This window comes from Pinus tabuliformis, chromosome 1_2, assembly GCF_031772625.1.
Source record: "Pinus tabuliformis cultivar Carrire ecotype Pingquan chromosome 1_2, CPIR1, whole genome shotgun sequence".
NCBI classification, from domain to species: Eukaryota; Viridiplantae; Streptophyta; class Pinopsida; order Pinales; family Pinaceae; genus Pinus; species Pinus tabuliformis.
In genome coordinates this window covers 302,517,539-302,543,200 of record NC_142298.1, presented here as the reverse complement: position 1 = coordinate 302,543,200, position 25,662 = coordinate 302,517,539, and the positions used below count along the sequence as shown (strand labels likewise).

At 39.6% G+C, this 25,662-nt stretch overlaps 1 protein-coding gene across 3 annotated transcripts in view; it reads right to left on the bottom strand.

Annotated features, from left to right (window-relative positions):
- LOC149205551 (uncharacterized) overlaps positions 1-25,662 on the bottom strand; it is a 207,444-nt gene that overhangs the window by 136,118 nt on the left and 45,664 nt on the right. The gene's annotated exons all lie outside the window — the stretch shown is intronic.

Below are 25,662 nucleotides of genomic sequence, written 5' to 3'. Positions count from 1 at the left end.
ATATTTTCATCCACCTTTTTCCTTACATTTCATCATCCCATTAACATGTTATCATATCACTTTCCTACATACACTTGGGTTTCACCTTCTTATTTTCCATTTTATTCATTTTTGTATTATAAGTGAATTTATGATTAATTATTAGAAAATGTACATATTTTTATATATATATCTCAAGAATATGTGAGTTTTGTGATGTAGGAAATATGTGAAGAATTAATATCTCCTCCACCATATCAAGGAGATAATTATGCAAGCCTTTTTCTACGGAGAAAATCATGGAGGCATATCGAGAAAATCATGCAGGCATATCTTATCCTAAGGAGAAGATCATGGAGGCATATCGAGAAAATCATGGAAGCATATCTTATCCTAAGGAGAAAATCATGAAGACATATCTTATCCAAGATATGAGAGATTTGTGGGATCATGTTTGAGAGATTTGTGCGATGATATCTTGTAATAATGGGAAACTAGTTGAGAGTGCTTGAGAGAATATTTGAATGTAATTAGGGAAAGGTTATCTTCTTCATGTATATAAGAGAGTGCTCTCTCTTCATTGGGATAAATAATGAATAATAGAGAATGGAGATTAACTTTGACTCTTTCTTGATTTGTAATTTAGTTATTGTAATATAGTTTGACATAGTTTTATTGTCATGAGCTCATATCTGTTGTTTTCCATTCACTTCTTCACATGTTGTATTTATTTTCCTTCATGCAATTTCATGCTTTCCTAGTTAGTGTTTCAATGCTTTAATTTGATTTCAGTAATTTAGATTAGATTAGATTAGATTAGTTCCACTTCAGTCCTGCATATACAATGCATGTGTCTCGTAAGTCTACGGACCTCGGATTGATAAATTAAATAGTTGGGTAAGTACTACAACGGAATTAAACGAACATAGTTTCACCCAACATGCACTAAGAAGAAGAAGAAGAAGCATAAGCTAACAAGAAAAGTAAAAAGACTCCACAAATTGTTATCAAGTAACGAAGAATCACACTACACTACTTTGCCCTAGATTCTTCAACACCTTTAAGTGTAATGATGACTTTTCACATTTAAAAATGTCCAAGCACAACACAAGGGAGAAGCACAGCAGCAACCTTACACCTTTGGTACTTGCAAGTGGTGACAAGGATATGACATACAATCTGATTTGACTATGTAACTCACTGAGAAGACACCACTAACTTGTCCCAATGATGAAAAACCAAACCAATATTACCTTTATCCATGACTTGGATGACACATTAACCCTAGACTTACTAAACCTAGACTTTTTATGAAATCGATGACTTGATGTCTTTCATCACTCAAAAACTTTAATATATCCTATCCTAAATTGACACTAAAGACTTGATCTCACACTCTTCACAAAAACTAAGGACTTGATCTCTATGAGATCATAGAAACACTTTTACAAATTGACCAAAATGATGAAAAGACTAAACCTGACTTTGATTACTATAGCATAGGACTCTAACATTGGCTCCAATGGGGATGGCATCCTCCCTGTGAGGTGCCAAAGAACATCGTAGACTAGTAGCCTGATCCATTGGGTTGCTCCCAATCTTGCAACATGTTCCTGCTTTGCAAGCCTGAGAACCAAAACTGAAATCCAAACTGAAACTAAACTGTAACTGAATGCTCAAAACAACTACTGCTTCAATCTGAAAACACATTTTGAAAACTGAATTAAGAATTTCTGAAAAATATGCTCAGAGTGTTGAGCTTATTGGCACCTATATCCTACTCTATCCAGCTAATCAATCCAATCATGTAAAAGCATATTTCCAATATAGCCAATCAAATAAATGGCTACTTGATTGCACTTTGCTTTCAGCTCCTCCAAACAGAAATAAAAATTTGAAACATGACAACTCAATCTGCCATCTGAAACTAATCCCTATGTTGGAGAATAACACCAAACCAACCTTCTCTGATGACCACAATAAACTGGCAAAAGGATCTTCATGTATAACAAGAATGTCAAAAATTGATCCTTTATCTAGCTCAACAAGCATGTCATCTTGATTTTCAAGAGTTTCTGAATTTATAACTTCAAAAGGTGTGTATTCCTGAATAACACTTTCATATTCAAAAATATTTAATACTAGAACCTCCCTTTTACCATTTTTCAGCAATTCTAATTCATAATTTTCACGTATGGGCCCGTTGTCTTCCAAAAACTTTATGTTACACATTAATTCACTTATACATGCAGCTTTAGAGATCTGATTTTGGCAAGTTTCTTCTTGAAGCAAAGATTCAGAAAATAGATGGTATGAAGAACAGTTTGATTGAGTGTCTTGATCTCTATCTTGATCACATAAATGCTGAAAAACTTGTTGCATCTCTTCTTCAATCTCAGGAGAAGGAACATGAATGTCTACATCAAGATGCTGATCAGTTTCAGTTAAGGGAGAAATTATACTCTGTTGAAAATCATCCTGAGTGTGACAATTGACCTCTAATTTTTGTTCATGATGTTGAAAAGGGTTCTCATTCAAAGCCTCTAGTATCTCTTCGTCCATGAACTCTTCGTCATCATAAACACTTTCCAGATGTTTAATAAAACTTTCAAAATGATGACAACAGTCTTGAACCAGCAACAATGATGGATAGGATCCCTTAAAATGTTCAAAGAATATTGTGTGAAAATTCTTTAAGGAATATATACTAGCAGCTGGTAATCCTTCATACCAAGATCGTGCATCTTCTTCTAAAGTTTCCATAAACATCTTCATCAAACAGTCCTCATGAAATTCAACCTTCAACATACATGCATGTGAAACTTAACCAAATGAAGAGCGGCATCATCTCCTTTCTGATCTCTGAATTTTGGCAAATAAGTTTGCCAATCTACATGAGGCATGCGATTTGGAAAACCTGGAATATGCATACGATTTAAAGGAGCATACCTTGCATATATAGAACTCATCTTGAGCCAGTAGACTCGTCAGTGGAACATTGAAAGTTGAATTCTTGATCTCGATGACAAGGGAGTTGCCCAATGAATAATGCACAGTCTTCTTGTGTCTGATCATTGTTCACCATCAATAATCAGATCTGAAACTTGATCGTTCTTTCCCGGGGAAGATGGAACCTTTCGCTCCCCGGCAACGGTGCCACTATGTTAGCACTTCATAATTCCTCCAGGTTGAGGAGAGGAACCCAAAGGTAACCACAAACCAATCTTTAGAGCTGGAAGCCATCCCTTCCAAACCCAAAGAGGGCTCTCTCTTGTGAAATCTTCTGGATCTTAGGCTAGGTCTATAGATCAAGATAGAATAATTTTAGTAATTTGATGGCAGAGGAGAGGGAAACTCCATTGGGCATGGAGTCAAATTAAACAAAAGATTTTCAGTGCTATGATGGGAAAATGAAGAATCCTTAGACAGGGACAAGGTAGGCAATCCTTTTGGTGTCTTTGTCAAATTTCATTGTAGAGAGGTGAGTAGAGAAATAATGGAATTGATAACATCTAAAGCATCTAGCTGAGGATGAATTTTAGATATTATGGTGGAGGAAAAACACTGAAATGTTTAGTCACTGGTAACAGAGCACCTGAAAGTGAATTCTGAAATGAATTTATTTAACTAAACACTAAAGACATAACATTTAAGCATGACCATAACAAAAGATATGAAATAACAGAGACAGGAGATAAACATCACCATAAATGATTGACACAGGAATCCCTGAAGAAGTAGACTTCGGCCTTCATCATTCACTGAAATTTTTTAAATAGAATTGCACAATGCACAATGTCTTCTTTCTATCACACGCTAACCCACCTCTCATAAAAATTTACAAAATATAAAGGAAAAAGACTTTCCCAAGCTAAGGAGGTCGAGTTCAACCATTTTCCCAAAGATTGAGTCAGTTACATTAACATTTAGAACTACCTGCTAGGAAACAGGGATCAAATTTCTAGAAAATAGGGGTCAAAGACTGTGTCACAGGGTTCGCCGAACTTGAACCTTGAGGTTCGAAATTCGGCGAACCTCAAAAAAAAATTCAGGTTCGGGTTAAGTTCGATAAATTTCGGTTCATGTTCGATTTTTTTGCGTGCCTTATTTTACGTGTTAAGTTCGATAAATTTATGCGCATGTTCGATTTTTTGCTTGCCTTGTTTTGCGTTGCAGGGTACGTCGTATTTCAACTTTGGAGTTCCAATCTCTTCGTATTACAGGGTTTGCCCGCCATATAAGAAAAGGCTGACCTTCGTTTAGGAAAATCTTGTTTCACTATTTCTAGGGTTTGACGTCATTCATTGTTACTTCAAATTCACGGTTTAAAACCATATAATAGAACGTTGGCCGTCGTTTGGGAATACTGCATTTTATATAAAGTAGTTTTAGGGTTTGACGTCATTCATGATTATCTCAAACTCACGGTTTTGATAAGCGGACTTGGATGCATATTGATAGCCTCGCTATACGCAGGCTTGGCCCTGTCACATAACGTATCAATAAACAATCACTGATATTTAATTGTGTTGGCGTGTCTGGTATGTAGACTGTCTTGGAATCTTTAAAATATCATATTAATATGATCCATCTGCATAAAAATTATATAGAAACATTATTTATAAATATATATATATATATATATATATATATATTCGAATTTAATGGCGAACCTCATTCGAACTTTATCAGAAAATTCGAACTCGAATCGAACTTAATCATTGTCGAACTCGAATTCGAACCCGAACCATGTGACATTGGTCAAAGATTAGATCATATCTCTTGAATCATGACAGCTGTTACAAAACTGAAGGAGGTTTTTGTAGATGAACTTGTGTTTGAGAGAAACCTCTTTCAGTTTTCGAAAATTCTTCTCCAGCTCCTTAGAATCCGCGCCCAAAGATCATGACTAAAACAATAAATGGCGAAACCTAAAAAATAGGCAGTAAAGATTCATTTGAATCTTCCAATCTATGACACCTGTGAAGAAACTAAAGGAGTTTTTTGTTATTTAGCTCGTGTTTGACAAAAACCTCTTTTTCTTTTCAATATTCATCCCCAAATCTTGAAGTTGACTGCTAAAACAATCAAAAATGAAACAACACACTTCTTCAGAAAACACACAACAGAAACGCAGCAAATTTGTCAATTTGTGAAATTGATCATTTCCTTCAACTTTAATTGAGCCAAATAGATTGTAGATGATGTCTGGAGCTTCATCAACCTCTTCAGGACCTTCAGACCCCTTAGTTTCTTTTTGTTCTTTAAACTACCACCTTTTCAGCAGGAATGCAGCAAATCCCCTGCAGTATAAACGCAACAAGCTCTCGTTTGATATCTAGGGCATCTCAAGAGGATGAATAAAGAACTCGACAGATTTTTGAAAGCCAAAACATGTCTTTATAACCCTGCATGCAGTCCAGAACTTTCTTTAAGTGTAATGATGACTTTTCACATTTAAAAATGTTTAAGCGCAGCAGCAACCTTACACCTTTGGTACTTGCAAGTGGTGACAACGATATGACATACAATCTGATTTGACTATGTAACTCACTGAGAAGACACCACTAACTTGTCCCAATTATGAAAAACCAAACCCACTATTACCTTTATCCATGACTTGGATGACACATTAACCCTAGACTTACTAAACCTAGACTTTTTATGAAACTGATGACTTGATGTTTTTCATCACTCAAAAACTTTAATATATCCTGTCCTAAATTGACACTAAAGACTTGATCTCACACTCTTCACAAAAACTAAGGACTTAATCGCTATGAGATCATAGCAACACTTTTACAAATTGACCAAAACGATGAAAAGACTAAACCTGACTTTGATTACTATAGCATAGGACTCTAACACCATGTGTGACAATTGTTGACTAGATTATGGTAACTTGTTTCACCATGTATCACAATTGTTGACCCGCTTATGGTACTTGGACTTGTTATAACCTTTTCTTAGCAGAATTTGTCAACATGAGAACATCTAGATAGTCATTATGAATACCTCCCTAGTTAAGAGGGAATATTGAATTTTGTGACTATGGTCGGTCTTCATAATTTATTTCAAGCCCTTGATGTATTTATAATGATAAATGTAAAGCATGTTCTTCATGCTAGTGTCAAAAGAAAAATATTAAAGGCAGGTTCTTCATGCGCTTTGAAAAAAACAAAATTTGAATATTTTGGCTCCAGAAAGTCAAGTCGGCCCCAACCTATGATGGCACCCATTTGGCATAACAGATGACTATATAAGGAAACTCGCCCTCCCACATTTGATACACAACTCAGATATTTTCTGTGGAAGTAAGTTCAGACTTTCTGAGGCAAAGAGAAGACAGATTTAAGGCAGAGACGAGAAATCTCAACAGAATACTGGACGAGCCTGAGGCTAATTCAAGGACCAAATCACTGAGGAAATACCCTCTAGAACAATCAAATCTTTGAAGGACCAAATTTATGTGGATCAGAAGACAACAAAACCAAGCTTCTCTAGGCCCAATATGAGACCGAGATTCTCTATCTGAAGAAGGAGACCAAGATTCTCTCTATAAAGAAGCAGGCCGAATTCTCTGGATGAGGATGCAGGCTGAGTTCTCTGGGAAGAAGGATGACTTGACTAAAAGGGCTATTAGACTAGGTTTGACCAGAATAATGTTGATGGTCAGTTTGACCTAGGGTTTGACTTAGATGTATCTCTTGTTGAAAAAATCAGTTTCTCTAAGGAAAAAGTTGTTGGGATTTTCCCCCATGTGCATTTTCCCAAGGTAAAATGCTTTGTGTTTTTCTTGTGTGGTTGTCTCTTCATGATCTTACTATCATAAATGTTATATTGTTGATGTCTTCGATGCAATCGTTTAATGATGGAATTATGGATAAGAATGTGAAAAAGAACAAAATCATTAGAAGTAATTATCAGTATAAAGGACCCTATGAAAAACCAACAACTAGAAGGGCACAACGTAAGCCTCACTTCACATTCAATTATGTCAAAAAATCCAAACTTTTACTCCCAATTTCTCTTTATATAAAATTTTAAAATAAAATATATATAATATATATATATATATAAAACCAGAAGTATTTCATTGATGTCCTGAATTCATATTTTTCAGCTAGTTTTCTCACTTGGGTTTGCTATTAAGGTTTATCTAATTGGCCCAGGCAAGGAATAGTTGTTTGTGTTGTGCAAGAAAATCTGATTATAAGCAATTCAAGTTGTTGTGCAAGGGTTTTGCAGGTCAATAATTCCAATTTATGGCAGCAAATTCACATAATAAATGAGGCCCTTTCATAGGGGTTTTGAGGTTAAGGGTATATTTCATTTTTATAAGTGAAAAATCAAGTTCCAACGTTCTGGAAATAAAAATATGCAATAATAAAAATCTTTCTTTTGATCATACTAGGGACTTGACCCCCCTTTTATGAGTAGCATATTCCAGATTTGAATATCTCAGCTATTACTCATTATTTTGAAGTGCTAGGTGGTTCACTTGGTTCATATTTCAGTACCCTAACACCACTACCCTATAGCTATACTTTTCTTGATCATTTAGGACTTAAAGGTGCCCCCAAAGTGGGTTACTGCTTGCTGGTTTTTCATTTGTTTGAAGAATTGCAGCTTTGAAGTTGCAGCACAGCAAACAATTTCTTTATTCCCAGCAAAATGCCAAGGTATCCATCGAAGTATTTCATCTCAAGATTGGCGAGGGCTCTTCTTACTCAACCTAAGTGACCTTTCAAAGCGTATTTATTCTTGGTACAAGTGTTTTTTTTATCTGCATTTCTCTGCAGTAAGAAATCGTGATGAACCTCGTGACCGAATTTCAGATATTGGTTCGCTATATTTTCGGAGATATGATATGAGGAAGTTAGGGTTTTTGCAGGTTCCCGAATTCCATGTCAAATAGGTGACGTTGGGAAAATCGTCATAACTTTCTCTCTAAGCATTGGATTCAAATTTCGTAAATAGTCGCAGAAAGAGGACGGACTATAGTTTGTTGAGTAGCATTTTCAAGGCCGAAGGTCGCAACAGTGACATGTGGCACTTCGTACAAGTTCACTCTCCTGAACCAGGCTATAATCAGGTCATCGTGGGAGATTGGCATAACTCTTTCTTGAAGAATCCAATCTTGATCAGACTTGTGGGGTTGCAAAGAGGACTCAGAGGGCTACCACAGGACGAAATTGCAAACCCTGGAGATCTGAAAATGACATAGATACAACATATTCAATATTGAGCTCCTAGAAGGCAAGAAAAAGCATGCATTCAAGGCTAAGTTGCACGAAACGGGGAAACGCGGAAGCGAAACGAAACGCGACCTCCCCAAATTTTGGAAACGGGGAAACGCGAATATATATAATAATATATATATATATATATTAAAAATATTTAAAAATTATTATTATATATATGTGCAATCATAAAGCATGAATGATACATTTACTTACATAAACATTTAAACATTAAGATTAAATTTACATCACATTTACTACCTGGAAACCCTAAAAAAAAAAAAAAAAAAAAAAAATTAAAAAAAAAGTGTTTTTTTGGGGGAAACGTGGCACAGACAGCCTGGAAACGCGTTTCCGGCCGTACGGCCAAGTTTCCGTTTCGGGAAACGTGGCCGTACGGCCGGAAACGCGTTTCCAGGCCGTACGGTACGCGAAAACGCGTTTCCGTTTCGTTTCCGTACGGAAACGGACCCTGTACCTGCGTTTCCTGCAACTTAGATTCAAGGATTACGGCAGTAAGGACCACACATCAACAGTCAAGGGTAAGTCTCCTATAGCAAGGTATGTATGATTAAGTGTTTACATTTGAATTTTGAGTATCATCTCTGAGATATGTTTTTGCAGGACAACGTAAGTATATACAAAGTCTCGGTTATATCTCTATGTCTCTATATGTCACAGTTAGTTTCGATACCACATTTCGGATGTCCTATTCTTGATACTGCACATTTGATGCTACACCAAGTTTGCTAAATCTATATGATGTTGTAAGTTCATGTTACTTGTCTTGTCATAGTTGATAGAATGGTCTCGGTTGTTGTAATTAGAACTTGTTTCATCACAAGTCTAGGGTCTGTCATCAGTTTCTATTGAATATATCTTTAGGTCAGTTTTGGATATAGTCTTGCATAGAGTCCAAACCTATATCAAGAGTGCGAGTCTTTATCTATTGTTGCAACAAGTCAACAACAAAAGTGACAAGCACACTTCAGGTACGCATTGTAATTTTAATTTGTATTTATTCATTATTATGCACTTACATGTGTTTTGCAAGCAGAGGTAAGTTGAAGGGTATTTTGTTTTGTTTTGGGATTGGTTTTGCTGGGCAAATTTTGCATGCAGGTAGAAGAAGATTCAAGTACAACTTCAAGCAAGAATTCAAGAGTAGAAGTATCAAATCAAAGGAAGTATTGCAGCGGGACATCCTTTGAAGACATGACAGCCATCCGTATATTGTGAAGAAGTGTCAGGGCCAAGAGTCATCATTGTAAAGTTGTAAAAGTGTCATCATTGGAAGAGTCATTATTGTAAAAGAATCAATCTGCCTAGAGTCGAAAAGGCATTGTTGGGAGGTATAGGAGTCTCTGTTGGGATGATGTCACAGTTGGGTTGCAGGTCATAGTGTGATTGGGTGTTCGGTCAAAATCATTGTAAACCATATTGTATCATGGATCATTGTCCTTGGTACAGGAACCCACACTCTTGTCTCATTTCATTCATTATAGGGTGGCAGGGAGGTGCTAGGCAGGTGCATGAAGTCGCCTACAGGTTGGAGCCTGTGAACACTTTAGGGTGGTAGGTTGGTCTAGGGTGTTGGGGCATCCATTCAGTTGATTACTGAAGAAACCAGGGCGTTGGGGCATCCTTCCAGTGGGAGCTGGAGAAGAATGCTTTTCTAGAATTCTAGGAATTTGTTGCTTTCATTTTAGTTGGGGCTGAAGATTAAAGAATTTATTAGAAAAGCGTTTGGTAATTTTTGACCTGGAGGGGGTTTTCCACCTAAAATATTTGTGCTTCTTGTGTTCTTTTATTTATTGTTATTACTGCATAAACATTAATAATATTTGAAGATTATCATTTATCTAATGCTCTAAAAAGATTTAAAAGTGCTAATTGCTAAGGAATATTGATTCACCCCCCCTCTCAATATTTTCCAACAAACTAAGCCTCACACTCCAAAGAATTCACTCTCTCCTTGAGAAAATCGCTTTCCCAAAAATGTTGTAGCTTCCTCTCACTCTTGTGTTGTGTCTTCATTTCTTCGCCAAGCTTCTTTTATAGTCTTCATTAAGCCCAAATCCCTAACCCTAATATCCCTTCTAGAAGATCTCGGAGATCAATGGTTGAGATTATTTTTAAGTCACTTAAATAATTAAATTGTTTATCCTTAGAAAATGGCTTAATAGTCCACAATAGTTAATTGATTTTAATTATTGTACTTATCCTAAGTTAGACCTATGAAAGAACACATAAATCATTTATTCCACCAAGCAAGCACCTAAAGAGACAATAAATCATCTTCCACATGCTAAGACACCAAGCCTATGCAGAAGATCTTCCGAAGCTACCACGAGGTTCAACACCAACCAGAAGTGTGAGGAGCGGCTAACATGGTGACACCTTGATGCTTAAGACTTTACATCATACAACAATGCTAACTTTTGTTGAAAGATATGGATGATTCTAGAGGGGAATGTGACGATTTTTTTGCTTTTGAAACAGCCATTTTAATCAGTGAAATTCCAAAAAACTCAATAATTAATTTTCATCCATGTTTTCTTATGGTTAATTTAGAAAATTTTCAGATTAGGGAACATGTTAATGATGATGAAAGTGATGGAAAATTCCAGCCACCATTTTCTTCAGATTTGAGTGAATGTGCATGTCATTTTTCAGCTGGAAATCATGTTCTTAATGCCAGAAATTGTATGGGGCAGCAAAATATTGTGTAGATTTTGTGACAACCATTTGTAGCCATCTATTTGTGATCAGAATTTCATTTCCAGATCTAAAATTTCAACTCATACTTCATCCTTGTGCTTGGTTGAAGACAATTTCTTGTTGGAACAACCTACACATTTGATTTTTGCAGGTGTCAGAAATATTTTATTTGTGCATCAACCTTTGTATAGACACTTTGAAGACATTTTTCAGGTTGATGAAAGGCTCCATGTACCTTTTACAAACCATATTTCAGCCCATTTTAAGAGTGCATTGAGTTAGCATGTGTTTAGGATAGCATGTTACAACAATGGATTGAGTTAGAATGTGTTGTAACATGCTATCCTACTCCAGATTTTCGTAATGGCTACCATCTTTGTAATGTAAAATTATTTAGCAACCATGATGTACTAGAAATTCAAGCTTATATTCAAGTATTGATGTAACATTGTTTTGGATGATCAACAAACACAAGCATAGGATTCATGGCATTAAGGAGATGTTTGGATGGTGGAATTGGCTATTTTATTTCACTCAGCATATTGTTTTATCCTAAGTTGGAGTAGGGTAAGATGAATAAGCTCAACATATGTGAGCACTAGTTTATTTTCACGTATCTTAATGGCATTGTTGTAGCCAAATTTCAAACTCTTGGTGATGTATCAATTTTAAACAAAAAAGTATATGGTGTTTGTGGATGTTAATTTGTATACACCCAACAACATAATCTTGCCTCTCCCTTCTTCTTGACAACTTCAACCATAGATTTACAGAGTTTCGGTGCACTCCCAAGAGTGCATGTCCCCAATTTGGAGTCTTTTGTTACAACTTAAATTGTATGAGGTTACATTGCTGGCAATTTGCTGTTGGTCCCTTGGAGCTTTTGCATCGACACTAGGTGATTCATCTTCATAGAGCCCCTTATCTTTGTTGATTTTCTAAGTGCAATAGAGACTAACACAATATTTCTAAAAAACTGATCATTACTTTTGATGTTGATCTTCTTTTTAAATTATTCCAATATATCATTCAGCAATTATACTTCAAAAATTCAACCATACAAGAAGAGCAGACCAGTAGATCACAATGCACAAAGAGACGACAAGATTTACCCTAGGAAAACCCACCAAGGGGAGAAACCCAAGAACCTTTTCAATAGTTGGGGTGGTAGCTAACCCATGGCTTATCATCGGCATATCAGAACTCGCTACTTCAAAGTGATCGGTCCTAAAATCTCAAGGCCTCTCTCTAGGCCAAAATATTGAGATACTAACTCAACTAGCAAGTGCTCACTCACCCTTCCTGGTGAGCACTATGGGCCAAGACCTCACTTAACCCCTCCTTAGTTAGTGATTGGATCTAGATGCTAAGAGGACCTCACTCCACCCTACCCTAGGGTGTGATTGGGTCCAAATGTTGAAAGAACTCACTACACCCTTCCCTGGTGTGTGATCGGGTCCAAATGTTGAAAGACCTCACTACACCCTTCCCTAGTGTGTGATTAGGTCCAAATACTGAAAGACCTCACTACACCCTTCCTTGGTGTGTGAACAGGTCCAAATGTTGAAAGACCTCACTACACCCTTCCCTAGTGTGTGATTAGGTCCAAATACTGAAAGACCTCACTACACCCTTCCCTGGTGTGTGATCGGGTCCAGAACTTACTCAACCCATCATGGTGAGTAATCGGGTCTCCTCACTGAGAGGCACTCACTCCACCCTATCTAGTGAGCACTCTAGGCCTCTTGGACCGTCCATCCATGCTGGTATCAAATCAGCACTCCCTCTCAATGAGAAGGGTAATCTCCACAAGCCCCAACTTGTCTTTGAAGTACACAAACTTCTCTCTAGGCAATGGCTTCGTCAAAACATCAGTTGTTTGCTCATCAATGGAGATGTACTCGAGCCTTATCGCTCTCCTTTGTACCATGTCATAGATGTAGTGGTACTTGATCTCAATATGGTTCGACCTATCATGGAACATTGGATTCTTTAAAAGCTTCACACAACTTTGATTATCACAGTATATCACAATCGGTTCCAACTCTTGGTCGAACAGTCCTGCAAGCAACTTTCGAAGCCACACTGCTTTTGTACACGCTTCATTGGCTACAATATATTCTGCGTCTGCAGTGCTAAGAGCAACAGATCTTTGCTTCTACAGTGCTATGGGCAACAGATCTCTGCTTCTACAGTGCTACAGGCAACAGATCTTTGCTTCTTTCTCATCCAATATATCATAATGGAGCCAAGGTGACCAATCAATAACATATCTCAATCAATATCCATATCTCAATAACATTCTTTCCCTAACCAAGGAGGACTTCGCCAGGTTTCTGCCATACTTCTAGTCCCAAGTAATAATGCATCAAACCAATATCCTTCATATCAAATTCATAAGCCAACCACTTTTTACACTAAATAATGAGAGGCTCAGCACCTATCAAAAAAAAATCATCAACATATAGCAATAGTATCACAGGTGCATTCTTCACAACCTTAAAACAGAGGTTTGGATAGGCATCGCACTTGGTAAATCCCAATCTCATCAAATAGCTATCAATTCGAGCATACCAAGCTCTTGGAGCTTGCTTGAGTCCATACAAGGCCTTCTTTAACCTACAAACATGAGATTCCTTTCCATGCACCTCAAAACCTTGAGGTTGCTCTATGTACACCTCTTCCTCAATCGCACCATTGTGGAAAACAGTCATTACATCCATCTGATGTAAATTACATCCCAACGAAGAAGCAAGAGAAATAATAGATCTAATGGGGGTGTACCTAGCAATTAGAGCAAAGGTCTCATCCTAATCTTATCCCTCTTTCTGGGAGAACCCTCTAGCCACAAATCGCGCCTTGTATTTGTCAATACTTCCATCTGTAGCATGCTTGATCTTGTTTATCCACTTGGAAGTCACCACTGACTTCCCCTCCAGCCTTGGCTAAATTTCCCAGACATCATTCTTCACATTGGATTGGTATTCTTCATTCATGGCCTCCTTCCATACTTGTTGCCTAGTTTCTTCTTCATAAGTTAAAGGCTTTGCATCAATAAGGTTAGTCATGAGAGTTGCATAACTAGAAAACCTTTTAGGTTTCTTAATTTCTCTGGATGTGCCATCAGGAGCTACATGTCCTTCTGCTTATTCCAATGTAGATCTAAGCCATGCTGGTCTCTTTCTGATCTCTGAGACAACAACCAGTTCCACTGGTTCACAAGGCCCTTCTGGCTCTTCATGACATTCTATATAACTCAAATTCTCTTCATTTGAAGCCTCCTGCTTTATTTCATCATAGGAATCCATTGAGACTTCTTTAGACTTCTAATATGCCACTTTCTCATCAAAGGTGACATCCTAGCTAACCTCAATCTGTCGTCATTCTGGAATGTAGATTCTATAGACCTTTGATGATTCACTGTAACCAACAAATATGCCTTTCTTTCCTAAAGGTTTTAGCTTTTTCCTTTTATCCTTAGGAACATGAATGTAGACATGAAAACCAAAGATTCTCATATGTCCAACCTTTGGCTTTTGTCTAGAGAACGCTTCTTCAAGAGTCATATCTTCCAGAATTCAATGAGGACTTCTATTTTGAATATATACAATTGCCAATTATGCTTCTCCCCATAAGAACATCGACAAATCTTGATCATGCATCATAGCCTTGATAGATTCTTCAATGGACCTATTCTTTCGTTCTGCTACACTATTTTGTTGTGGATTATAGGGAACAATCAACTCCCTCTTCATCCTAGCTTCATTGCAAAAAGCAACAAGTTCCTTTGAGGTGTACTCTCTTCCATTGCAAGATCTCAAAATCTTAATCTTCTTACCCGTCAAGTTTTCCACTTTAGCTTTGAATTCTTGAAACTTAGTGAAGACTTCATCCTTGGTCTTCAAAAGATAGATCCATGTCTTTCGAGAGAAGTCATCAATAAATGTCACATAGTATAATTCTACGAGATTTCACAGGCATCAGACCACATACGTCAAAGTGAATCAAATCTAAACTTCTTAGATCTATTGTCACAGCTCGGAAATGGTTTTTTGATATTCTTTCCAAGAGCACAACCTTTACATAAACCTTCATGATCTATCTGCAATTCTAGGATGCCTGAAACTATTTGATTCAATTCAAGTATGTAATGTTCCTAAAAAGGAATGTAAGTGATATACAAAGCATGCAAACAATCCACCAAACAGAAAAACGAAATACACATTAAGCACCCATGGAAACACTGGAAATAGAGAACTGTTGAGCCATTTTATTACTTCTTCAAGAGCAAATACAACAGTAAAATAATGGTGCACCTAAGCTTGTCCCAATGGACAAGCATGACAAAACCCAGGTGAGAAAATGTTGAACTGAAGAATGCTACAACTACTACACCAAACTGAACTGTGTTGCCCCAGAAAATTGCTCTGTCTACTGACTTCGAAGAGCTGGAATCACTGCTTCCCGTGCTCCGAAAATTATGAGATTTCAGCTCCTTGCTCCTTGGCCTAAACCCAGAAAAACCCACGAAGAAATTGGCCAAATGTTGACCTCGGAATTTTGGCCCAAATTCCCCTTAGCTCCTCTAGTTGTTGGCCAAGTTGGGACCCCTGTTTAACCCCTTAGATCTGCCCAGAAAATTCTATAAATTTAGGAGTGTGATCCTTGCCCAAAACCCAGAAAAAACCCAAAAAGGGTTTCCCTTGGTTCCAACCTTCAAAAATTAACCCTTCAAAACTTGGCCCTCCTCCAATTTCGAATTTTGTTGTTGTGGTTGATCTTGTCAATCTCTGCTCTCCCAACTCCAGCAATCCTCCTCAAATGGCCCTCCAAGTGATCTCCTACTTCTCCCGGCCAGCTCTAACTCTACAATTCCTTCCTCCAACTCCCACAGGAGCCTAGTGATAGCTCTCTGCGCAGGCCCAGGTAACTGTAAATCGAACAGCTAGGATGTTGGCTCTGCTGGCTCCAAACTCGCAAGAAAGGCTGGCCCTTTGCTGCTCTCCCAATCCTCTAACTCCCCCGGCAAATGCCTGATCACTGATAGCTCTAAACTCCCCTTTTGTATTCTCCAGCTAGCCATAAATATGCACTCCTTGTTGTGGCTGAATGGTAGTGCTATAACACACTCCCGGAACCCCTGAAATACTTATGGAATTGCCTCTCTAGGGCGGGCACGGATGGTCCCCCGAAGTAGAGGTTGAATCTCCAGCTTGAGAGATTCGTGGTTAAACAATTGGTTGACTCAGTTAAACAGCAGCGCGAATAGTTAAGTAATTTTGATTGCAAGGTGTAAGAAAGAATCCAAAATGAGAGCTCTCTCCTCCTTTTATCTTTGTGGGCTTTCCTTGCCTCATGTGGGCCTCTCCATTCAATGCTTTGAATTCCCTCCAAACCATTCGCATGGCCTAGTTCGAATTCCCACGTGGGTGGCCCCCAGCTTCCACTAGCAACCAAATTAAGTCAAATTTCCTCCTACGTCCCTAAGTCGAAAATGATGGGTTCTTTCCCTTAGCCAAAATTGTGCAAAAATGTGTGGAAACACCCTGTTACAAATGTGCTTGAGAAGGGACATGACAATCCTCCCCTCCCAAATGTTGCTTGCCCTCAAGCAACCTCAAAGCTAGGTGCTCCAAAATGTGCTCACCCTACCAAGTGGCATCCTCATACGGAAAGCTCCTCCAATGCACCAAAAATCACCTGTCCTCAACCAATGCCTAAGAAAGCATCCTCTCTAACTGATGCTCCCCACTACCACTGCAAAATGTGCCAGGGTTAGAGATGTGCCACTGGATCGTGCCTGACCTCTGCACTGTCCTGATATAAAAGAATCCTTCAATACTAGGATCCCAGGTAATCTTGTCCAACATGAAGCTCCCCTTGCTCCATTCACTATCCTGCCCGGTGAAAGCACCAGAAATCCCCTGCTCCATCAATGACTCGCTAAAGCCCAATGGAAGATCTATATGATCTCCCCCTGTAGTAGCCGACGCATCCCTAAAGGTTATTGACCTGTGAAGAGATGTGATGCCCCAGTTCCCTACTAGTCCCAGTGGTGCCACCATGCTGATGTTGTGCTACTCTGACTATCTCATACTCCCCATCATGTGTAGTCAGTATCCTCCTCTCCTGGAACTCGATGGTGGAGTAATGAAAGAGGCATGTTCCCAAGGCATCTCCATGGCACTAAGGCCTACCCATCCAAATCTAACTCCAAACCTGTGCAACAACAGAGAATGTCTGCCTCCCCATATGATGAAAGCCTCTGTGAACCCCCATGTGCCATCCCATGAGCAAACTATATCACCTTCTGCCATGACTCCACTCATCACGAGTGATCTATCGATTAACTGAATCCTTGCATCCCATAGCCAGACATGTTGCGGCATAGCCCTGTCAACGAATGGAATCCCTTTGGCCCTCATCTCTAGTCCCTACATGTGATCACTATATAGGCTCCATATATCACGGGCTAATCTGATGCATGCTAATCTGCCCTGTGCCTTCCATTGTGTAGTATCGATGATCGCTGGGAGCCACGTGTGCCAAAGAGCTACCCCCTGAATGCAACCAAAAGATGGGTATCCGATACTCGTAATCGACTCAGGGTATGTGGACCCCTCCTATCCCTGCCAACCATCTGCCCTGGGTCTGCCATCCGCCCTCTCGATAATGTGCCAATACAATGTTTGGAGGTCGGACACATACTGGAACGCTGCCTCAATCGTACACAGTATCCTCTGCTCATGCATGGTCCTGACATGCCTTATGGACAGAGTGACACATGTCTCCCTCGTGATCTGCGCCCCAAGCGTAGGCTCACTGATGAGCGACATGCCACCCCTGCAGATGATCAGCTCATCCCCCAACCTATGGTTGTCAACTCATGCACCGACCCAATGCCACCACTGAGAAGTCTCTCACCTAGTGCGTTGAGTGTCATCCCAATGTCTCACGTGAGCTCCCTGTGCCCAGCTACTCACGCCCAGAGTGTCAAAGGACAACAGCCAGGTCGTTTGTGCCTGTAAATGATGTATAAGAAGGACAGGCATGTGAGTCCCCATGGATAACATCGAGTATTGCTCATCTACGTCCCCGTCAATCCTGGGTGAAGTACACCCAAAGGCATGCCCGGTGTCTCCATCCACAAGTCTCCTTGGAGGCAACCCTCCAAGACCTCGTTGTGCAACACCATATGCCCCTGCATCCCACGAGTATCCCTATAGTCCTCAATATGGCACTGTACCCTGCAGCCTATCCCTATACACCACTGGATACCCCGTGCTATTGTTGTACCATCCTATACCGTTTCATATCCTGCCTGTGTCACTGTATCTAGCTCTCCCCACGTGTACTCGATGCGAGGTGAGTCGCTCAATGCAAACCAACATGCTACATCAAACAACCACACATCTCCATGCTCCTCTGCACGCTGTTGCTCATCACTACATACCTCTATACAACACTGGATGCCAGGTTCTAAAATTGGGTCTGTATGCATCAAGTCGCATCCCTCTGCATAAGAATGGACTCTACGGCATATCCTTGTGTACCCCTGGGTACCACTACCTATTGTCGTACCACCCTATATCATATGCCATCCTGCATGTGCCAACGCATCCACCAATCTGCATCCTCCATGATGTGGGCTACATCTTGCCCTGAAAGACCTGAGCGGTCTGACTCCTCACGTGCCAATGGGAATGACACTATTGTCACTATCCTTAGTAGCTCCAATGTCCAATATACCAATGAGAGAGCACCGTCTCCATGTAATGCCCTATCCAGTGGTCTGTCGATGCCACATCCTCCTACCAGCTCCTGCCATAGTAGGCTAATCACCCTATGACTCCATGCACAATCAATATGCCAAGACAACTCATGAAATTGGTTTGCTCCCCTGTCAAACCATCTTCTTACTAGTGTTGTCCTGGGCTCTGATGGAGATCTGAAAATGTGTGTGCGCCCAAACGTCAGATCCATCACGCAGCTACTACCGTCACCTAACGACTCTATGATGTGATGGGAAATGCCACCTGGATCCCAACAACAGTCTGACCCTCGAGTCCCTATGGTTATCCATGGTCTCTGTTGAAATGTGACCATGGAAGTATCCAACCGCCTAGCCTGCTCCATCGGGTACCTGCTCAATGCCTCTCGCCACCCAATCCCAAAGGAGGGATCGAATGTACAATCCCCTGTGAAAAAAACAAGCCCACCAAGTTGATGTAGTGTCATACTCGGCTCATGTCGCTCAGTCCTGCTAACCTGACCATCCCCTAGGGTATGTCTAGACAATGCTGCCTCCCTCAATCCAATGTATAAGGGTGGGCTAATAATGTTGTAGATCTCGTCAATGTGCCTCTGAAACGAACTTTGTTGAAATCCCAAAGTGCGGTCTCTACACTGCCCCTCATCAATGGCTACCCCAAAGGATGGTTGCACATCCTCCTCCACCATGGACTCAACATGAGCCTCCAACTGCTCCTCCATAGACAATCCAACATGCAAGACATGCTCACCAATCAGCTGTAGGCGACTGTCGTCTGATAACTCTGGCATAGATCTAGATGTCTCTTGGCACCTCATCAACCTATGGTGCGCTACTATCACCTGAGTACTCAGTCACAACCCCGGATACCTCATCAATGGAAACCTCAACAACGGATGGCACCTCCTCAATGGTGGACACCTCTGTGTCTCTTGGCACCTCGTCAATCGAAAGCCCTATGGCTGTGTGCTCTACTCTCTCCCCCAAGGTGTTAGCTAGAGCTATCAAAGGAATCTCCAACAAGGGTGACTCCTACGTCACACTGGACACATTGACATGCTCCTCACGCTCTACTATGCCCAAAAAAACCTCCTCCTTAGGCTCTTGATATCTAAAGTCAAGTTTCCACCAACAAAAGCGCCCCCTGGTCTCACCCTCTAACTGTCCTTGTCTTGTCTGCTCCTTTTGAGGAGATATGATGCCCTGATTCTGTCGACTTTCCCCACACAATGTAGGTGGTTGCACCCCCACAGCCTGCGCACCACTAATGTCTCTGCCATAAGGATGAGAATGGATTTGGTCTGACACCTTCCTCAACTGGTCCAATCTCTCATCATTCCAATGGATTCCACCCCAGAATTCCTGCATACTAAATCTTCTTTGAGCCATAAGTTGTCTATGGTTTAATCCGTCACTGTGCATACATGCTCAAATCTTCCATGATCTAAATGGCTACCCCACAGCTAGCCAAGATCATGGGCTCTCATACCACTATAATGTTCCTAAACAGGAATGTAAGTGATATACAAAGCATGCAAACAATCCAGCAATCAGAAAAACAAAATATACATTAAGCACCCATGGAAACACTGGAAATAGAGAACTGCTGAGCTATTTTATTACTTCTTCAGGAGCAAAATACAATAGTAAAATAGAATGGTGCACCTAAGCTTGTCTCAATGGACAAGCATGACAAAACCCAGGTGAGAAAATGTTGAACTAAACGCTGCTACAACTGTTGCACCAAACTGAATTGCATTACCCCATAAAATTTCTTTGTCTACTGACTTTGAAGGGCTGAGATCAATGCTTCCCGTGTTCAGAAAATTATGAGATTTCAGCTCCTTGATCCTCGGCCTATATCCAGAAAAATCCACGAAGGAATTGGCCAAATGTTGACCTCAGAATTTTGGCCCAAATTCCCCTTAGCTCCTCTAGTTGTTGGCTGAGTTGGGACCCCTATTTGACCCCTTAGATCTGCCCAGAAAATTCTGTAAATTTAGGAGTGTGATCCTTGCCCAAAATCCAGAAAAACCCAAAAAGGGTTTCCCTTGGTTCCAACCTTCAAAAATTGACCATTCATAGCTTGGCCCTCCTCCAATTTTGAATTTTGTTGCTATGGCTGATCCTATCAATCTCTGCTCTCCCAACTCCAGCAATCCTCCTCAAATGGCCCTCCAAGTGATCTACTTCTCCTGGCCAGCTCCAGCTCTACAATTCCTTCCTCCAACTCCCACATGAGCCTAATGATGGCTCTCTGCGCAGGCGCAGGAAACTGTAAATCGGATTGCTAGGATGCTAGCTCTGCTGGCTCCAAACTCGCAAGAAAGGATGGCCCTTTGCTGCTCTCCCAAACCTCTAACTCTCCTGGCAAATGCTTGATCACTGATAGCTCCAAACTCCCCTTGCATATTCTCCAGCTAGAAAGAAATACGCACTCCCTGTTGTGGTTGAATGGTAGTGTTGTAACACACTCCCGGAACTCCTAAAATACTTATGGAACTGCCTCTCTAGGGCAGGCACGGATGGTCCCCCGAAGTAGAGGTTGAATCTCCCGCTTGAGAGATTTGTGGCTAAATAGTCGGTTGACTCAGCTAAACAGCAGAGCGAACAGTCAAGTAATTTTGATTGCAAGGTGTAAGAATGAATCCAAATGAGAGCTCTCTCCTCCTTTTATCTTTGTGGGCCTTCCTTGCCTCATGTGGGCCCCTCCATCCAGCACTTCGAATTCCCTCCAAACCATTCGAATGGCCTAGTTCGAATTCCCACGTGGGTGGCCCCCACCTTCCACTAGCAACCAAATTAAGTCAAATTTCCTCCTATGTCCCTAAGTCGAAAACGCTGGGTTCTTTCAAAATTGTGCAAAAATGTGTGGAAACACCCTGTTACAAATGTGTTTGAGAAGAGACAACAAAGTAGTGCTCTATAATGAAGGTGACCATATCTTCTATGCCATAACTCACTTTGATTGATTTCATCATGTACTAGGGCTTGAGCTGGTTGACTCACGAGCCTACACAATCTTCCTTCACAAATCCCAATAACCCTAGCATCATTTATGCTAAAGCCCTTGGACCATACAAGTACTTTGCCATCCATAAAAGCCATTGTATCTCCTTTATCTTCTAAACATGAAATAGAGACTAGATTCTTTTTCAAACCTAGTACATATAAAACATTGTTGAGATTAACATTATTTCCAGATTCTAGCTCAATGGATGTCTTTCCAACTCCTTTGACTTCATAGTTGTGGTTGTCTCCAAGCTATACTCTTTGGGGTAGTCTCTTTTCCATCATGCTAGTAAGATTTCCACAATCTCAAGTCATATGTCTTGATGCAAGACTATCCACTAGCCACATATCATCATCATCTGCAATAACTTGTTACAGCATAAAAGTAAAAGAAATCTTTGTCAGCTTTACGTTTCTTTGGATGTTCATCTTCAACATCGGCTGTGAAAGCATGTCGTTTTCCCTTTCTCTTTTTGTTATTAGCCATCTCAAGACAATATCTTTTAAAATGTCCAAATGTATGACAATGAAAAAATTGAATCTTTGACATATCCTTCTTCTTTGGGGCGGAGGTGATCTTCAACCTAACTTCTTGTGTTGAAAGCCAAACTTCTTCTTTCCTTTGTTCTTGAAACGAGTTGCAAATGCTTGAGAAGCTTCTTCCTTTTTATCTCTTCGCATAAGCCTTGATTCTTCTTGAGCACAAGAGGTCCATTGTTGTTCAAACAAAGGAGCTTCCTTTCGGCTGCTTATACCTTTTGCAAATGCATCCCATGATCTAGGTGGACCATTGAGTGTTGTAGTCACAAGTTCATTTTTAGAAATAGTTTCTCCAACTACTTGAATTTAGTCTTTCATTTGTGACTCGTGAGATCCTTAAAAAATATGAAGCCACGATGTCAGCATTTGTCATCCTTATATAACAAAGCTCATGGCTTGACCAACTTGCTAGTAAATAGATCAGTTAAGGCATCATACATCTTCTTGGAAGTATCAAGTTTTGCAATATAGGGGATTAGATGATCTCTAATGCAGTCCACAATAAGACTCATGGCAGTGATGTCATCCTCCTTAAACTTCTCTTTCCTGCAGTATGTTGGTTCTACAACTTTCCCTATCACAAATACCCAAAACTTTGTTCTTTGCGCAAATAAGATCAATTCTAATTTCCCAAGCTCTGAAGTTTGAGGCTCCTTCCAACTTGTTCTCGAATTTCATAGAAGAAGCCATGGATGCAAATCAAGGACTTCAACAATAGTGATCTCAATGTAGGGTTTCTTCAAAGGTGATCTCAATGTTCCTTCCTTCACCAAAGCTCTGATACCATGTTGATTTTCTAAGTGCAATAGAGACTAGCACAATATTTCTGAAAAACTAATAATTACTTTTGATGTTGATCTTCTTTTAAATTATTCCAATATATCATTCAGCAATTATACTTCAGAAATTCAACCATACAAAAACAGTAAAACAATAGAGATCACAATGCACAAAGAGAAGACAAGATTTACCCTGGGAAACCCACCAAGGGGAAAAACCCAGCAAACTTTTCAATAGAGAAATTCTTCTATTCAACAAGAGACACACCTAAACCAATGGTCAACCCCTCCAAGTCAAGTCTCCCAACCTAATTCAACACTTCACTCTGCCTGATCTAAGCTAGAATTTCAGCCCTCTTGCAACTGCCAGAATCCCAAATTTTCAGCCCCAATAACTGCCCAGAAATTTCGAACCCTGCAACAGAAATTGCCTAAAAATATGAATTGCAGAGAGAGAGAGAGTCTATCCACATGTGCAAGCTTGAGAGAGAGAGAAAGAGATCAAATTCGTCCTTCTTTCCATCCTACTTGTCCTTCTTGATCTTCGCTAGGATGCCTAGAAACCTAAGTTGCACAAAGCGTCAAAACATTTTGGAGTTTCCGAAATGGGTATGTTTAGAAACGTCACCTCCCAAAACTAGAAACATCAGTCGAAACATCATCTGAAATGTCATATATGTTCATATATATAAAAATAAAATTATCAATAAGTGAATAACACAATATCTTGAAAAAGGGAATAAGACCCATAGATGACAATTTAGAAGGAAAACCAAGTCTATATTAACTCTCGTAGATGATTACATTATGTTTGAGTTTCGGTCGAGTTTTGGCCAATTTTAGAAGTTTCGGGTACAGGTACATCACGAAACGTCGAGTTCCCAGAAGTTTCGTGCAACATAGCTAGAAACTGTCTTCCTGAGAGTGTGAATTAGTGGTGAGAGGATGAGGTCGAGCTACCTTTATATAGTGATCCATTGGGTTGAATGCGTGTGTCCTTTCCCTGGGCCAACTTGACTTGGAGGGAAGTCGACTTGACAAACTTGGAGCCAAAAATTTCAATTTCAAAATTCAAATTTTCTTCTTTTAGAAGTCGCAATGGGACTTTGACTCAAAATATATTTTTCTTTTTACTCTTAACATTTAAATATGTTTTACAATAATCAATATAAATATATCAAGTGGCCAAATATACATTATGAAGATCGACCATAGTTACAAAATTCAACAATATTAATGGCATTATGCCATTTGATGGACATCTCTAGTTGTAGAAGTCTTGCTTCTCCTTGATTGGACATCAATTGTGCTTGTTGTTTGGCAGTCTTCTCACACGTGCTTGCTTTGTTGACCACTTCTTGGTTGCACTTTCGATGGATGTGGAGCATATTATCTTATTATGGTGTTTTGATGTATATGCTTAACTTGAGTATGGATAATGGTTCTAGACTCCAAAGGGCTAGATAATGACAGTTACTAGATATATATTTGTTGAAATTTCCTAGTGACTTATGCACGATAGTGTGGTATTATTTTGGTGGCAATAGGAGGGGTGTTCTACATGGTCTTTATATGTCGAAAGTGTGATGGGGAGCATACTCGATAATTGATTGAGTTAGCATTTTCCTTATGTCACTTTCTCTTATGATGTTGCTATGGTAGGATGATTGAAGTTGCCTTTATGGGGTTGAAATTGTTGGAAAATCAAGGATCTTGTATATTATGTTTGATTTTCTTTACTTGATAATTACTTGTGATATTAGTTGGCCTTTTATTATTTTTATTTCTTGTTCATCAAGCAATTACCAAAACAATGAAGATCACAAAGAAACAAAGTACACAAGATATAGACTCCAAGCCAGGACAAAATCCCTCCAAGGGGAAAACTGAAAAAGAATACTTCTCTTCGAATAGAATTTGTTCAAATTGAAACTTCCAAGACCCAAGACCAAAGCCAAAATTCCTCCCAAGCACCAAGTCAGCACAACAACAAGATCTGTTCCAAATGAACCAAGTTTTTCCAAAGTCAGTGAAGATCAAAGCAGCTTCACTTCAGAGTTTCAGCCCTGCAACAAGGTCTCCAATTTTGACCCCTGCAACTCGCATAGAAACCCTAGACAGCTTCGCACGTGTGAACAGAAAAGAGTGTTTTCTCAAGAGATCTTCCTTCCTTCGACTTCTCTTCTTCTTGTCTTTCTCACTCTTCCTTCATCTTTTCTATTGCAAATCGAACTTGCTTGAGTGAGTGTGCCAAATGAGTCGAAGTCCCTATTCATAGCCTTTTTGAGGGGGCGAATAGCCTCTTAGGCTGACTTGTCCTTGTTAGGGCCAAATTGATCTTGGAGGATAATTTTGCTTTCTTGACTCAAAAATAAGTATTTTCTTGTGTTACAAAGAGTTCAAATGGGACTATAATACATAGCAAAAATTCTTCTTTGACCTAGAAATCCCTAGAAGCATGAAGAACATGCTTTGACCTAGACTTGAGCATGAAGCCCTTGCTTTTAGAAATAAAAAATATTTTTCTTTTTTTATACAAAATATACAATGTCACGTTTACAAAGGTCATTGTCGGGTCTCCAAAATGTCATCCACTTTTACCTACATTTCCATCATT